The sequence below is a fragment of the Emydura macquarii genome, unplaced genomic scaffold, assembly GCF_026122565.2.
Source record: "Emydura macquarii macquarii isolate MOO-44397 ecotype Brisbane River unplaced genomic scaffold, CSIRO-AGI_Emac_v2 contig_2362, whole genome shotgun sequence".
Lineage (NCBI taxonomy): Eukaryota > Metazoa > Chordata > Testudines > Chelidae > Emydura > Emydura macquarii.
This window is the reverse complement of record NW_027132499.1, coordinates 3,894,334-3,910,606: the sequence shown is the minus strand read 5'-3', so window position 1 is coordinate 3,910,606 and position 16,273 is coordinate 3,894,334. Positions and strand designations below refer to the sequence as shown.

General features: G+C 39.2%; 1 long non-coding RNA gene across 1 annotated transcript in view; it reads right to left on the bottom strand.

Moving 5' to 3' along the window:
- Positions 1–16,273, bottom strand: part of LOC137161619 (uncharacterized) — a 52,075-nt gene extending 35,802 nt beyond the window's left edge. Inside the window, exon 1 of the long non-coding RNA XR_010922141.1 lies at positions 16,216–16,273. This is a non-coding gene — a long non-coding RNA (uncharacterized lncRNA). The remainder of the gene's footprint in view (positions 1–16,215) is intronic.

Here is a 16,273-nt window from a genome sequence, read left to right as displayed (position 1 = left end):
ACCCCGACACAGATGCTGACCCCACATAGAGCTCTTTCACCGGGATTCCACAGACGAGGCCACGCTTCCCCTCTCTTCTGCATAGAAAGGAAGTAATCCATGCACAGAGGGCTTTCTTCTGTCCACAGATCAGTAGGGTGCCACCCAGCCCTGAGTAAGGGCATCAAGGTATTGCTCACATAGTTTATTTTGCAAACCCATGTGGTTGCTCTCATGGTACAAATATTTCTGGCCATTCAATAGTCTTTTTTCCAGCAGAGTACTAGCTATTTTCTCCCTATTTTCACTGTCTGTTTTGTTTGTTTGGTTGTTTTTTCCTAATTAGACTATAAGCTCTTCAGGATGTTGAACTGTTTAATTATACTTGTATTCAGCCTTACACACCATTGGGTCATGTGAAACAAATAAGTAATAACAGTAATGTGGCAACAATGTGTTTTGTGTGTGGTCTTCTATGCCAACCTCATCATGAGTCACACTGAGGAAGAATTTCTGGAAAAATGCACCACAGAACCAACATAATACCTGAGATACATCAATGATATGTTCATCCTCTGGACAAAAGACAAACTCTCTCATAGATTTCCACCACAACTTCAATCACCACCATCCAACCATTAAACTCTCTTTAGAACAACCGTATCAACTTCCTGGACACCACAATGATTAGCTTCATGAATGGAACCCTACAAATGACTATGTACAAGATACCTACTGATCACCACAGTTACCTCCATAGATCCAGCAACTACCCTAGATGCACCAAAAAATCTGTTTTCAGCAAAGCAATCAGATACCACAGAATTTGCACCAAAGAAAAAGTCTGAGATACACACCTAAACACATTTAAAACCACCTTCACTAAACAAGGACACTCCACTGGAGAAGTAGATTTTATTATGGAATGGGCCACCCAAATACCCCGGGGAACCTGCTTCCATACAGGGGGGAAAAAAAAATCACTAACCGCACTCCCCTAGTTGTCACCTATCACCCCACACGGGAACCCATATGGGGTATCATCAAAAAATTACAACCCTTATTTGATATGGACCATATCCTGAAAGAAATATTTCCTGAACCCCGACTCCTCACCTTCAAACAACCCCGCAACGAAGTGAGCTTCCCACAGACCAGGACATGCCAACTCAAAGTGTCACCAGACCCTGTCATTATAGTAGATGCAAAACCTGTAGACATATCTACATTGCTATGAAGATGAATACCTCTCAGAACACACCTTTCAAGATTCATGGGTTTTACACATTTAGCATAACATGTGATGTACCTTATCCGATTAATCAAATCCCCAGTAACAACTTTGTGGGGGAGATCAACAATCACTGTGCTCTCGAATGAACTTACACAGAAAAAAATATAAAAAACAAAAACACCATATAACCCATAGGTGAACACTTTTCACAAAGTGGTCAGTCCTTATCTGATCTTTCAAACACTTATCTTGAAAGGCAACTTGAATACCACCTTCAACAGGCAAGCCTGGGAACTTAAATTAATTACTCTGCTAGACATGAAAAACCAAGGATTTAACATAGATACTGGTTTTAGGACTCATTACAACAATTTTTGACACATACGTCAAACTATTTATGCATAACAATCTAACCCCCAATTGCCCCTTAATTTCAAGGGACTGCTTGCAACACGTTCTACACCTTCTGCTTAATAATTTGTTCCAACTAATATTTAGCTCAGACACTCTGTTTCCTTCCCCAAACCTGAAGAAGAGCTCAGTGTAGACTGAAAGCTTTTACCTTCCACCAACAGAAGTTGGTCCAGTAAAAGATTTTACCTCACCTATCTGTTAAAATTGCTCTTTAGTTGCTTAGCACAGCTCCTCCTTCATGATATTGTTCATTGGAACAACAATAACAATTGGAACAACAATAGTGAACTTCAGAGCTGGTTGAAAAATGCAGAACATTTTTCACATACAAAAAAAAATCAAATGTTTTCATTTTAAATTTAGGATATTTTGAAAGTTTCAGTGACAATAAGGTGGTTGAAAAGGAGCAATAATTTTTGCAAAATATTTTCAGCAAAAATTCAGATATTTTCACCCAGCTCTAGTGAGCTCAGTGAAAGTTAGTACAGGACAGGACAGGACAGGATTCTGACCAGTCCCTGCATGAATGAACTATCTCCTCACCTCCCTGCAGTGGTTGGCCAGATTTCCAACAGAGAGAATTGCTGCTTCCTCTGAGCGCTAGAAAAAGGGTGGGAGGAGCCTTTACAGAACTGTCCATTATCATGTTGCCCCATTGGCATGGGTGGGTCCAGCAGGCATGCCGGTGTGCACTGCCAGGGAGCCCCACTAAGGAATTCTAGCTGAGTCTACAAGAATTTCTCCTGGGAAGGTTAGGTACTGCAAAACCTCTCAGCTGCCCTTCTAACATCTATCTCAGCAAACATGGCATAAACTGGCCCAGACGAGCATGCAAAATGCATTCAGCTTTATTCAGAAATGTATTTCTTAAAAGATGAATTGTAATGTAATTGAGCCCAAATACTCACAGTATATTACAATATTTTTTAGATTTTTACAATAGCTAGTTAAAATTTAAAAAATTGCTTCCATTATCTTCCTGGTCTTCTTTATATCCTTTGACTCCACTGTACGATTATATTTACAAAAGCCAATGCTCATTTCCAGCCAGTGTTTGCCTGCTTTAGCCCAGCTACCTACTGACTTTAAATGTCATTTAAACATGTAATCTTAGCTCTTTGCAATAGCTCTAGTGTTTGCCCTTTCAATAAACTTTTTTTTCCCCAGTATGTGGACACTTGCACTTTCACCTGCAGTTAAAATCCGTTCCTGTTACTTAGAGAGGCAACTGCTTTGCTACAAGAGCTGCAATCTGTAAAGAATTCCAATTTGTTTCATTATTATTATTATTATGCTTCCCATCTATCACCCTAGAAATTGATATTCTTCATCTGATCTGTATAGGTCATCTTACAGGGTCACTGTCTGTGTTACATTATACCAGTGTTTTTCAGCTAACCTGGATAACAAGGTTAACTGGAAATGTGACAGGCAGAAGAGAGAATCTGGACACATGGCACATATTATTTTGTTTAGGAATTAATACACATTTCTTTGTGGCAAAAGGACCCTCCATGTACAAAAACACACAAACACACTATTTTGACAAGAACAAAATCCTTCTGGCTTCTCAGTCCTTTATGAATGTCAAAACTCCTAATGTCCCTTGGGAAACCCAATCATCTCCTTCTGTATTACAGCAAACTCATTTAGAAAATGACCTATTTGCCTGAAAGGGAAAGACTAAATCTATTTTGGATGCTACTGAAAAGACTTACGAAAAGTGCTTTATATATGTAATTGTCAATATGCCATCTGCCTTTGCTGCTCGTTTTAACCTGGACTGTATCTATAAAGGGTGGCAAAAAACTAACTCTTTGACCTTGTAAAATAACAATTAAAACATTAATAATAATTAATGGAGCACCCATAGTACAGCTAGCCCACAGACGATGGATATTTATTTTGGAATATATGTGTCCCCTGTTTAAATTTGTAGAGATAAGAGGTAACACTTGATTGAACATCTAAAGGATTGCGTGACTCCTTTAAAAAGTAGTATGAATTTGGAGCCAGTAGAGGCCAAAATTAAAACAAACAAATTAGTTCCATTTCTCAACTGTGTTCCAGCCATTTTGCTCTGCTCCAACATCTCCAAGGGACCTGGCATAGTCAGTCAAGGAAGTATAACCCTAGTGTGAGGGATCCGCTGTGGGTAACAACGTGTTGTGAAAGATTCTGTGCCACTACTCTGAGCCCTCCTGGTGTAGGGTGTGCCTAGAGGAAAGGTGGTATGGCGAGGGCTTCCTTGTGTCCCAGAGATCTCTTGGTGCCTTATTGGCTCTTGAAGGTCACTGACAGCTAGCACAAAGTAAAGTTGCCCTCAGGCATCTCTAATTAATACCAGAAGGCTGCTTTACTTTACACTGGAGTTGTCTGGTGCTCACTTACAGGATCAGTGAGCTTTAAAGCACCTTTATGCGTTCCCTTATGCCCTCCAAGTTGTTTTGTTTTCTCCTTGACCAAAGTCCAGGGCTGAGTCTGTCTGTCTGTGCCCAGCATTCACATCAACTGTGCCAGAGTGGAATCTGATGGCTTCCTCCAAACAGGTACTTTGTCCCAATGCCAGATCACAAGAACTTAATATGGAGCCTCCTCCTTTCTTTGTTTAGTACTTGAATGGTTTTTACTCCAGATCCTTTGGGTTTTATTTATTTATTTAAATTTTGGAGAGTGTCCAAAAAGGAATTTAGAGAGAGAAGGTGGGTGAAGTAATCTCTTTTATGGTGCCAACTTCTCATGGAGAGAGAAACAAACTTCAGAGCTACACAGAGCTCTTCTTCAGATATTACCTCACCCACTTAGTCTCTCTACTATCCTGGGACTGACACGGCTACAAAAACACTGCCTCCATAAAGGAATTATCAGTTTAGTAATGCAATACTCAGCTCCTCCATTATTAGCATGTAAGACCTAGGAGACAGACCTAGGAGTTGAACATATAATAATTAATGTATTTGTAAATTTCACTGAGCATGAAATCCATTTCTGTCAGCAAACAACTGTTCAGAGCAAAGATACTGAGTGTAATTCTTTTCCCAGAACAGAATTGTGACTTTGCCTGAGGAGGAATTCTGCCATTTTTAGCACTGAAAGCAGCTTGCAGTAAAATTACGCTCATTTCTTTGGAGGTTTTTGGTCAAAAGGCAAGTCTGAAAAATGCTTTGTTTTTAATAAACTGAAGAAGACCAACAGTAATTTTCAATGATGGTGAGAACATTTCTATTCACTGTTATAAATACAGTCAATATTCTCTTCTTGGCTAGGTGGATTTTGACTGGATGGAGGTAATCATGAGCTTTCAAAATTATGAAAAGGTATATTTGTGGAGCAAATATGCAGACCAAATAAACCTGGAAGAAATAAACCTACTGACATCAGAAATTTCTGCAAACAACATCAAAACTCATGAACACATGAGTCTGAAGGTCAAATGCCTCTGTTAAATGCTGAGAGTAATCTAATAGTAAAGAGAAGACCAAACAGATGATGATTATCTGCTTTCTAGGTCCCTTAGCTCCTTTTATCTTTTGCCTCTAGCTAATGATTTCTGAGTGGGTTAAGACATTGTGAATTATAATGTTTTGCACTAATCATTGTTTTAATGTTTGTTTATTAGAGTTAAGCAAATTAAGTGAATAAATGAAGCCTGTTTTTATCTTCCACTTGTTATCCAGAATTTTTTTTTAAATATTACAAAAAGTTTGGCTTAAGTATTTGAGTTGTGTTTTGTTGTAGTTGTCAGATAAATCACAATAATATTTCTGTTCCATGATTGGATGACCATGTGGCACTTCCAGTGTGAATTCTCACATGAAAACTTAAATATTTATTTATTTATTTTAGATTCTTGAAATGTGTGTTGTGGAGGGTGTTGATCATCATAGCAGTGGAGATGTATCTGCAGGCAGGGTCTGGTGCCACTTTGTGTTGGTGTATTCTGGTCTGTGGGGAGCTTGCTTCTGATGATGAGCTTGGGGAGGTTAGGAGGTTGTTTGTAGGCCAGAAGAGAGGTTCAGAAAAAATTTCTTTCAGGATGTGGTCCCCATTGAATATGGGTTGTAACTGTTTAATGATACCCCATATGTGATGTACCATCCAGTGTAGAGTTGTAGGTGACAAGATCCCTGAGTCCTACATATTTCAATTACAACATGTGGTGTACCTCATCCAGTGCACTAAATCCTCCAGCAACAACTATGTGAATGAAACCAGACAATCACTATACTCTAGAACTGGGTTGTCCAACGCACGACCTGTGGGCCAATATCCAGCCTGCCAAAGGCTGCTATCCGGCCTGCCAGGGCAGAGGAGCTGCCCCTCCCTTCCAACCCCATGCTGGCCAGCCAGGTGTAGAAGTAGCCCCTCCGCCCTAGCTATCAGTCCTCATCCTCAAAGGAAAACTGCACAAGACCTTCAAAAGATGAGCTGGGGAGCTTAAATTAATTAAAAAAACCGAGAGTCCTGTAGCACCTTAAAGAGTAACAAATTTCTGTGGGCATAAGCTTTCGTGGGCTGCAACCCACTTCATCAGATATCAGTGGGTTGCAGCCCACGAAAGCTTATGCCCACAGAAATTTGTTAGTCTTTAAGGTGCTATTGGACTCCCATTTTTGCTGTATACAGACTAACATGGCTACCCCCCTGGAATAAATTCATTACTTTGCCGGACACTAAAAGTCATGGGCTAAATAAAGACACTGGATTTATGGCTTGTTGAAACAATCTCCCCTCCTCACCCCAGCTTTTTTCCCTCATCTCCTTTGCCCCTATGACAGGAGAGGTGTTAAGTAGCCACTTTCCTTGAATGGTCCCTTGAAATATATTTTAACTACTTATGCTAAAGAAACAATAATAAAGAAAACAAATCCCAACTATACCTATGGAATGATGAGGTCTAAACTAGCTGTTACCACTCAAGAAAGAGATCTTGGAGTCACTGTGGATAGTTCTCTGAAAAACATCCACTCAATGTGCAGTGGCAGTCAAAAAAGCTAACAGAATGCTGGGAATCATTAGGAAATGGATAGAAAGTAGATATTAGACAGTAATTAAAACTAAATATCATATTTCCTCTATATAAATCCATGGTACTCCCACATCTTGAATCGTGCATGCAAATCTGGTCGTCCCATCACAAAAACGACATGTTGGAATTGGAAAAGGTACAGAAAAGGTCAACAAAAATTATTAGAGCAGCTTCCATATGAGGAAAGATTAATAAGATTGGAACTTTTCAGCTTGGAAAGGAGGCAACTAAGGGAGGGGGGGATATGATAGAGGTCTATAAAATCATGACTGGTGTGGAGAAAATAAATAAGGAAGTGCTATTTACTCCCCCTCAGAACACAAGAATTAGTGGTCACCAAATGAAATTAATAGCAGCAGGTTTAAAAACAAACAGAAGTATTTCTTCACACAACACATAGTTAACCTGTAAAACTCTTTGCCAGAGGAAGGTCAAGACTATAACAGGGTTCAAAAAAGAACTTGATAAGTGCATAGAGAATAAGTCCATCCATGGCTATTAGCCAGGATGGGCAAGGATGTAAAACCATGCTATCAAGTGTCCCTAACCTCTCTGACAGAAGCTGGGTATGGGCAATAGAAGACAGATCACTTGATGATTACCCATTCTGTTCATTCCCTCTGAAGCACCTGACACCGACCATTGTCGGAAGACAGGATACTGGGCTAGACGAAACCACTGATCTGACCCAGTGTGGCTGTTCTTATGAGCACTGGTTCCTTTTATCCCACCAGTGGACACCAAGTACTCTCGCAAACATCTCTGATGGTATGCATTAAATTCTGTGTTGTGGGTTTCTGGCCTTTGCCAGATTTCAGGAGCAGATAAGAATGTGGGTATCACAATTGCATTGTATTACTTTTATCTTGGTTCTCATATGAATTTCATTACGTTTCCAGATTTTGTCAGTCTCGAAAAGGCTCTACTTGCCTTCCTAGTTCTTGCTTCCATCTCCTTATGGAGCTGGGCCACCAGCACTAACTGCTTCCAAGATATAGAGACTTGTTAACCAGACTGTATTCTTCACTAATCGATCACCTATGCACCATCATTGCAGACTCCTTTTTCAGCAATCATGACTTTCATTTTCTTTTGGCAGCCTCACATTTGACATTGGTAGTGGTGTTTTTCACAGCATCATCCATCTGTATCCCAACAGAACAATATCACCTACACAGTCAAGACCTTGAAGTTTTCCTCTGCTCCACACAATTCCTGTATCTTCCTTTGATGTTGCTTTTCACATCAAGTAATTGATCACAAAGGCTTTGGAAAAGAGCAGAAGGGTACTGGTTGCCAAACCTCACCCCTCCCCTCAAAGACACTTTCCTGAGGAGAAGTAGAGAGTCTGACTGAGGAGAGAGAGATTAGTTTAATAGAATTTAAGGCTAGAAAGGACCATTAGATCATCTCATCTGACCTTCTGTATATCACAAGCCTTTAAATTTCACCATCATACTCCTACATTGAGCCCAATAACCTGACTTAGAATAAGGCCTTTCAGTCCTCAGGAGGCTGAACTATTGTGAGTCACAGAAGAGAGGGAGGTGTCACCAATGATCAAAGCCTCTACAGTGGGAGTGAACTGATTAGGTGAAATATGTCTACATGATCCTAGCAGGCTGTCCACACTCAATGGCACAGAGGAAGGTGAAAAACCCCTGAAGTTCCTGCCAGTCTGACCTGGGGGAAAATTCCTTCCCTACCAAATCTGGCAATCAGTATGATCCTGAGCATACAAACAAGAATCAGCCAGCCAAGCATCTAGAAAGGGAATTCTCTGTACTGCCTTAAAGCATTGGTTCACCGGGAGTTAATCCTCGGGCTAGGAGGAAATTCATGGACATCCTCATCCTACAAAATTCCTTTCCCCAGGTTCATGAAAAAAAGAGAACCTCAAACCAACTCTCACTTAAGTCAGATTCAGTGTTTGCTATGCATATCTCATCTCATAGCATTCTAATCTTAATTATTTCCCCAAGCTATGTAAAAATGGATTGGTACATATCAGCACTTGTCTTCATTATGCAAAAATGACGTTGCATTGAGTGAAATCATTTAAACAACTCTTTTTGTTTGACAAGCACAATATAATGCATAGTACTAAATCAAATTTTCCTGAAGTCTTGGTTGCAGGTAGATCACTTGATATGAACTAAAGAGCAGGTTGTGATTGAATGCTGTAGCATTAAAGTCATTTTCAAATTAATTTTATACTTGTAATCTTTAGTGTCTTTTCTATTCAGGGAAGACTACAGACCTCTGCTTGAAGCTAATTTAACACCTGTACATTCCTAATAATGGCAATGAAAGTCTTTGTACTCCTTGAAAAATAATCCAAATCCAGATAGGAATGAATTACTCTTTCATCATGTTGAGAGAAAAATGGCCATAGAAAATCTCATAAAATTACCCACCCTATCACTTTACTAAAGCAATAAAATAAAATATAAAATGTTTGGTATGTAGGGGAAAGAAGAAATTAGTGGGGAAAACCCAGTTCAGCTGCTAAACAAAGAAGTGATAGCTATCCTGATGGAGGTGGCTAATTAAATAATCAAAGTAAATATAATCCTATTGTCATCTGGGGACTTGAGATAAGCAACTCCCTATGACAGACAGTGGCACAGAAGCTGGAGAAAATAAAATGGAAACTGCCTACTTACTCTGGGCCAGTGACCCAGCACAACAATGCAGGCTGGGAAGAGACTAAAAATAGGAATTATTAGGCTAGGTGCTTGATTGATGTGCCAAAGTAACCAATCACAGGTCATGGATATCCAGCACATAGCTGGGACAACCCAAGTCTGCATGGGCACAGTGTTTGGGAAAAGGGGGTCTGCTGAAGGGAATCAGGAGGAAATGTAGTCCCTCAGTTACTTTCTGTGGGGAGGAAAGAAGGCATATAAAGAGCCTGGGGCCCAATAGCTTTACGGCATGTCACAGAGCCACTAAGGAGGAATGAATAAGTGGGCTCTCTTACACTTATGGATCAGGGGTACTCCAAGAGGGGGGCATATACTGTTAAGGTTAACTTTAGGCCTGTATTCTAAAGTCTTGCTCGCATAAATAGTCCTATTACAATAAAAGGAACTACTTGTACAAAGATAGCTCTATAAGGATTGTAGGATCAGGCGTTTCATCTCTGTTTATCATTCTGCATATGGAAGTTATGAATTAGAGAGGACCACATTCGTACTAACTATCTTGGCCATTTAAACAGCTAATTCATTCCTAAGGTTCTGCTAATAAAAATATCACATCAGTATAGAACCTCAGTGTTCTTTTTAAACTTGCCTTTTTGATAGTGTGTACTGGGTTAAACTGTGTCATTTTTAAGAGATACATTTGCACTAATGTATTGTGTGTTGTCTGCAACAACAATACTAGTAAAATCCTTTCAAAATATGTTCTGTGTATTCAAGTTATTTGGAGCAGACCGTGATCCTGAGATGGTTTCTTGGAATCTCAGACTAATAACAAGCCATCTGAATCTTCACAGTCATTCTTCTTCAGATTATTCTTATAGCATGTGTTGAAGATGGTGTGGAAAGGGAATTTTAGGAATGTTTCATTAGCCAAAGCAGGATAAAGAAAATATATTAAAGGAGGCCTTTAGGCTATTTGGCCTATTATTTTCACTGATCTTGTTTTTATAAGGTCAAAAATCTTGGAGTGTAACAGAGGTGAATACACAAAGGGGATGAAAGATCTCTTGAGTCCTTCAAAGCTTGGAAATGTTATCCTTTTGTCATCTGGAGGAAAAAAAATGTGAAGGCTAGTGTCCTGAGAAGACTCCAAATTGAACCATTAATGCCAGCTAGGCCAGGTGCCATGGAATTTAGCCATGTTTACTGATCCTCTCCCTGATAAGAGCTGGCAATAAAAGGCCACTGTTCATTTATAGTAACAATGAGGAAATCCTTCTTTGCACTGAATCTGTCATGCTGGCTGCTCTGCCAGGACGTTACCTGCTGAGGGGCAGTGCAGTGGAGCTCAGCAGGGGTAGCAGTCCATGACAGGCTATCATTCAAAGGCCTCACATTGACCCAACTGACTTTTATGAGAAAAGGAAAAAGCTCAGCAGGAGAAAACAGACAAATGAGAGAATGAGGGGTCAAATATTTATAGCAGAGCACAAGAGGTCTGAACTCCCACAGCAAATGGAGCAGGGTGGCAACGAAAACAAAATATGGAGAAAAGTGTAAACATGCTCCAAGTCACCGCAGAGTTCAATGTAACACGGCGTCAAATAGGATAATTAGCAATGCTAATAAGTCATGGGTGGTACAAGTCACAGTTTACATCACTTCAGACTCTTGTGTTTGATCACAGGGATTGTCTTTAAAGCTGATATGAATCTTTCCTGAAACCTTTTTTGCAGCAGGAAGTGGCTGTATTCTAACAGTCAAACACTGAGCAGCTGGTCAGGGAAGGAAGGAACTGACAGTAAATAGGTACAGTGACTGAAGATACATATTTAAACAAATTGAAACGGACCAATTTGAAGTCTATGTAACTTAAGCAAAATCTGTATGTTAACACTCAGAAATGCCTACAAGAAAGTCAGAACAGAAATGCCATTTGGCACCTACAGAGTCAAGGGACAATACTTGGTCCCTTGCAAGTTAGCACCAAACATTCCATTTCAGTGATGCAAAAGTGATTCAAATATTATATATACACACATCGTATTAGCTCTTATCTTACCCAAAATCCATCTGAGCACCCTCATTTTGGCAGTTCGAAGTAATCACTCTTCTCTCTTCCTCACTGGCCAGCATTCTGACCCATTTGTCATGGCTCCCCTAATCATCATCTTATACACTTTGCTCTTTTGTTTACTTGGCATATGCTTATTGCAGAGAATTCCCATCAGCTCTCTCCATTTACAGCAAGTACTCTTCATGTGATTCCTAACATCCGCATCCCCATTCCTGTCATGGCTCAACACCGAATCAAGGTATTTAAATTGTTGCATGTACTTTAACCAATAAAACTAGATGGTATATGGTTTCTCATTGACCTTCTTGAGAAATCACCAGTGTTCCATCTTTTGTGCACTGATTATTAAGCTATTTTCTTCTAATACAGCCCTCTACAGTTCTAAGTCCATTTCCAGTTTGTATTTCTTTTCAAAGCACAACAATCTCACTGTCAAAAAGCTTGCTTCCTGAAGCCTCTCCCCTAATCTCATCAAGGTGTCCATTACAATCACAAATAGGGATGGGTTTAAGGCTGTTCCTTGATGTAAACATACACTCAAAGTGAATGATTCACTATAGCCGCAGCTGTTTCTCATTACTGTTGTACTACCTTTGTACACATCCATGATAGTCTGAACAACTGATTGGCTCCTACATCTCTCAGATATAGTTTCCTGCAATGGGGAGAAAGACTATGAAAGGTCCAAGAAACCTCAATATGGGTTCCAGCACAGGAATTATTCAGAAATAATAATGCTTAGCTTTTACATAGTACTTCGTATCTCCAGAGCATTGTTGCTACATATCCTTGCTAAGGATGATCATTCCATAGATTTCAGACCACCACCCACCTAAAATCACAAATCCAAAGCAGAGGCAAAAGAAAAATAAAATGCAGCAGCTGCTCCCCTTCCCAACTCCAAAATCACCATCTATTTTTCATTACATTAAATTGTAAAAGCCTCTTTACCTAACTCACCACATGGCTGTAAAACTTAGTTCAAGAATAGAAAATGCAATATTTGACCATTCTCTGTGCAGCTGACTAGAATCTGGGTTCTAATTTCTGCCACTAGCACTGAGTAGAACATGAATGGAGCCTCCCCCACTAATTCTCTCGTCAGTTTTGTTGAAAGAGTGGAACAGACAACCACCCTGTCATGTACTGGTGAAACTGTGCCTTCGCTGACTGCCATCAACCAGAACCTAAATTCTTTCTCAGAGGGAATCTGTTCCCCCTCATTCCCCACCACAAAGCAAGGAAGTCTAAAGAAATTCTTCAGGTTTGAGGCAGCCAGCTTTCAATGCTTTTCATATCTCCAGGCAGCCATACAGCCATCAGTAATGGGGAACTTCAGCACCATGGATGAATGGAGTACCAGAAGTTTTCCAAAAACTCACACATACAATTATTATTTAGGGTGAGATTCTAGGCTGCAGGTCTAGGAAGCATAAACACAGAAACCACAGCCCATTGGGAGAGGGACTAGGATTTTCTGGTGACTGGAGCAGCCCCTGACATCACTTAGACAGCTCTGGCAGCCTCACCTGGCTATCCTATGGGCCACAATGCTGCCCAGAATCTCCACAATGCTACATGCTATGGGCCTATCCCCAGCATGCCTCTCCCCCAGCTAACCCTGCACCTGGCATATTCATACTCCAGGGCTTGCTTGCAAGTGGGTCCTTGGAGGACAGCTTTACAGTTGTCTTGCACAGTTCATGTACTCTCCCATTTGGATAGAGGGTTCCTGGAGTCCCTCCACACTGCTTCACCCCTTTTAACTATTGTAAAGGGGTCAAAGTTTGAGGGGCTTGAGGATCTCATTCTTAGATTTATAAAAGAGCCATAGCACATCTGTCCATAACTTCACAGTAGTCTACAGGAAAAAATGTGCCTTCAAGATGTAGGCTGGATTGCACCCACTTTACATGGATGTGAATAGCATGCTCAAGTGGTAAAACCATGCAGAATCAACCTTATTGGTTTGCTGCAGATATGTTCTGAGAGAAGGTCATACATACTTCTTCCCACAATATATCTACAGCTATATCTAGAAGTTGTAGAGATTGATGATATCACACAAAGAAACTAACATGAAAGGCTAATTTTTAATCTTCATCCACATTCATGGGATAATGCATACATGTTGCAATAACTCATGAACTAGTGGCCATCCTACTATGCCATTTTAGGCCATTGCATATGCTAATTGATAATTAATTGCAGAGAGAGTGGTCACTGCATATTGTCATCCTAAAGTAGAAGGTACTCCAAGGAGGTTTTCCAGGCACAGTTTTGGTCTCTGTAGAAATCAGAGTTTTCTTCCTGCAGTAAATTATGAGTGCAGTTAGACATATTTACAGTGATGGTATTTGTGCTCACAGGTCATGGCTCAGGAAAGCATCTGTATGCAGGAAATCACTTGAACAAGTGCTTAAATCCCATGCTTACATGTTAACCTGAATCAGGGCCACAATGAATTGTGGGAACAAAACTCCACCTGCAGTAATGCAGGAAACGTTTGAAAGTTAGTTATGAACAAACAAAAATATTAGAAAGCTTAGAATTTAATTTATTGATAAAAAATATCAAAATCATTTTATGAAACTGGATTGAACTTGTTGCAGTTACTTGATCATCAGTGCATATGCTTGTACTTGTCATGAGAACCATTTGAAAGGATTTATGCTTCCACACATAACAGCAATTTCTGCTTGAGCTCTGAGGACACATCCTGTTGTCAGTTACACCTTTTACTTCTCTGGGTGATGGCAGAACTTGTCACATTTAAAATACTTAGCTTTCTAGAGAACATCTTATGCAATATACTTGTTTTATTCTTATTTGAATTTTTAGAAAAAATAACCTTTTACACCAGCAGATGGAGAAGAGACAAAAATGGAAAGTGTTCTCTCTTTAAACAAGATACTATTAGGCTTTATAATTCCAGGGGTTTTGAAGAATTCAGTCCTAACATGCATCTAATTTGGAGGAGAGAATAGAACTCCAATCATGTCTTGTTTTCATGACCATCTGCTTTGCTAACTAGTTTAACTATCAGAAGCATAACCTTAATGTTCCACATCCAGACTAGATGTTTAATGTTTGACAGTGAAGTTATAATTTGTATTAAATCAGTAATAAAACAGGTTGATTTACAAATGATTTACAGTTTTCTTGGTACTTTGCTACTGTGCTCCTGGTGGCACAAATTAAGTCACTTTTTAGCAAGAGAGAAGAGTAAGGAAGTAGCTTAGAAATGCTAAAGCATTAAAAAACTTTTAATTACAATTCATAGTTTCCACAGTGAAAACTATTTTTGTACAAATTCAGACTGCTGAATTCAGACAAACAAAATACAGTTTTTCTTAAAATACATACGAGGAACAAACTATATTTAAACACACTGGTCTGCAGCAAATGAGAGATGATTGGTGCAGTTAGCCAAGCCTGATGTTTTCAAAGTGATAAAAACATTCTTGACAGCACCTGTTATAAAGTGATAAATTTAATGTTGATTCCAGTAAGTTTAGGATCAGACATTTTTAGTCGTTGGGGGGGGGAGGGGGGGGGCAGAAAGATGAATATGAATGATACTTTTGATTAACTCCAACCTCAGCCCTGAAAAACAAATTAGAACTTTTGCCAAATGCTACTTGGAACAGTAGCTGACAGATGGATACTGGCAGAAATCCATAGCGCCTGAGTCATCTCCTGTCCACCTTCTCAGGAAGATGAATCTATCTATTTCTTGAGGTTCCAAAATCTCTACAATTCCCTTTTTTCCCTACAGCATAGTAAGTTCTCTGTCAGCAGACAATTGTCTTATATTCCAAACTTTTCATATATTTTGGAATTTAGCTTTCAATTTTGTAATAATACCTAATAAGGTCTTGAAATTTGTTCTTCTAAGTCTGTGCTTATAATGACGTCCAGAAACTGGAATATTTTTAACTCTTAGTTTTCCCTAACAAAGGAAACTCTGAAAGTGAAATGACCACTGGAATTAATTTTTATGGGAGGAACACAGACAGACAGACAACTAGATAATCTCCTGTTATTTATAACCATTTAGGAATGAATAAATGCAGTTTATTAGGCAGACAAACTGAAACAAAATGAAAACTAATATTATATTAATAAAAAAGAAATAATGTGTAATTTTCCCAGTTTCTTACTTGTGGTTCATTTGGATCCATTTGAGGATTTTTTCCCCCCATGTAATTAAAAAAAAAAATAGAATCTGGAATGAGATCAATGGCATTCATACCACATCTTAACGTCATTTACATATCAAAAAGATACACAGCAAAATAACCAATCTGTTTTAGAAATGTTATGGACAGTTTTAAAACATTTGATAAGAATTTCTCTACCTATAAAACCACATACCCTTAGTACCATGACTCCAACTGTAGAGGCTTCAGAGAAAGACAAATGGTAAGCAATAAAGCTTTAGAAACCACAAAACAAAAAGAATAGCTAGAAAGAAAAATTGCTATGCTTCTCTTTGAAAAACTGAGAATAGCCTCACATGGGTTGTGATTTTCAGACCTAAGTCATAAGACAGCTGCAGGATTGAATAATGAACATCCTACAACTCAGATTAGTGCAATTTGAGGGAGATATTTCTTGTTACCCAGGCAAACACAGACTATTTCTGTCATTTTGTCTGAAGCCATTCAAAGGTTTGGAATGTGAAAAGTAGTCCCACGTAAGATAGCTTATTTAGAAAAACATTGGTCAAAGAACCAAAGATGTAAAACAAAAGAACTGTATATCATGGTTCCACAGTGCATTCAGGATTATTCACTCACGCATTCATAGATATGGAAAAGCATTCTGAGACCTTTTGGGATGAAATACAGGATTGTAGGAGGGCATCCCCTCACTATGCCTCTCTTCAG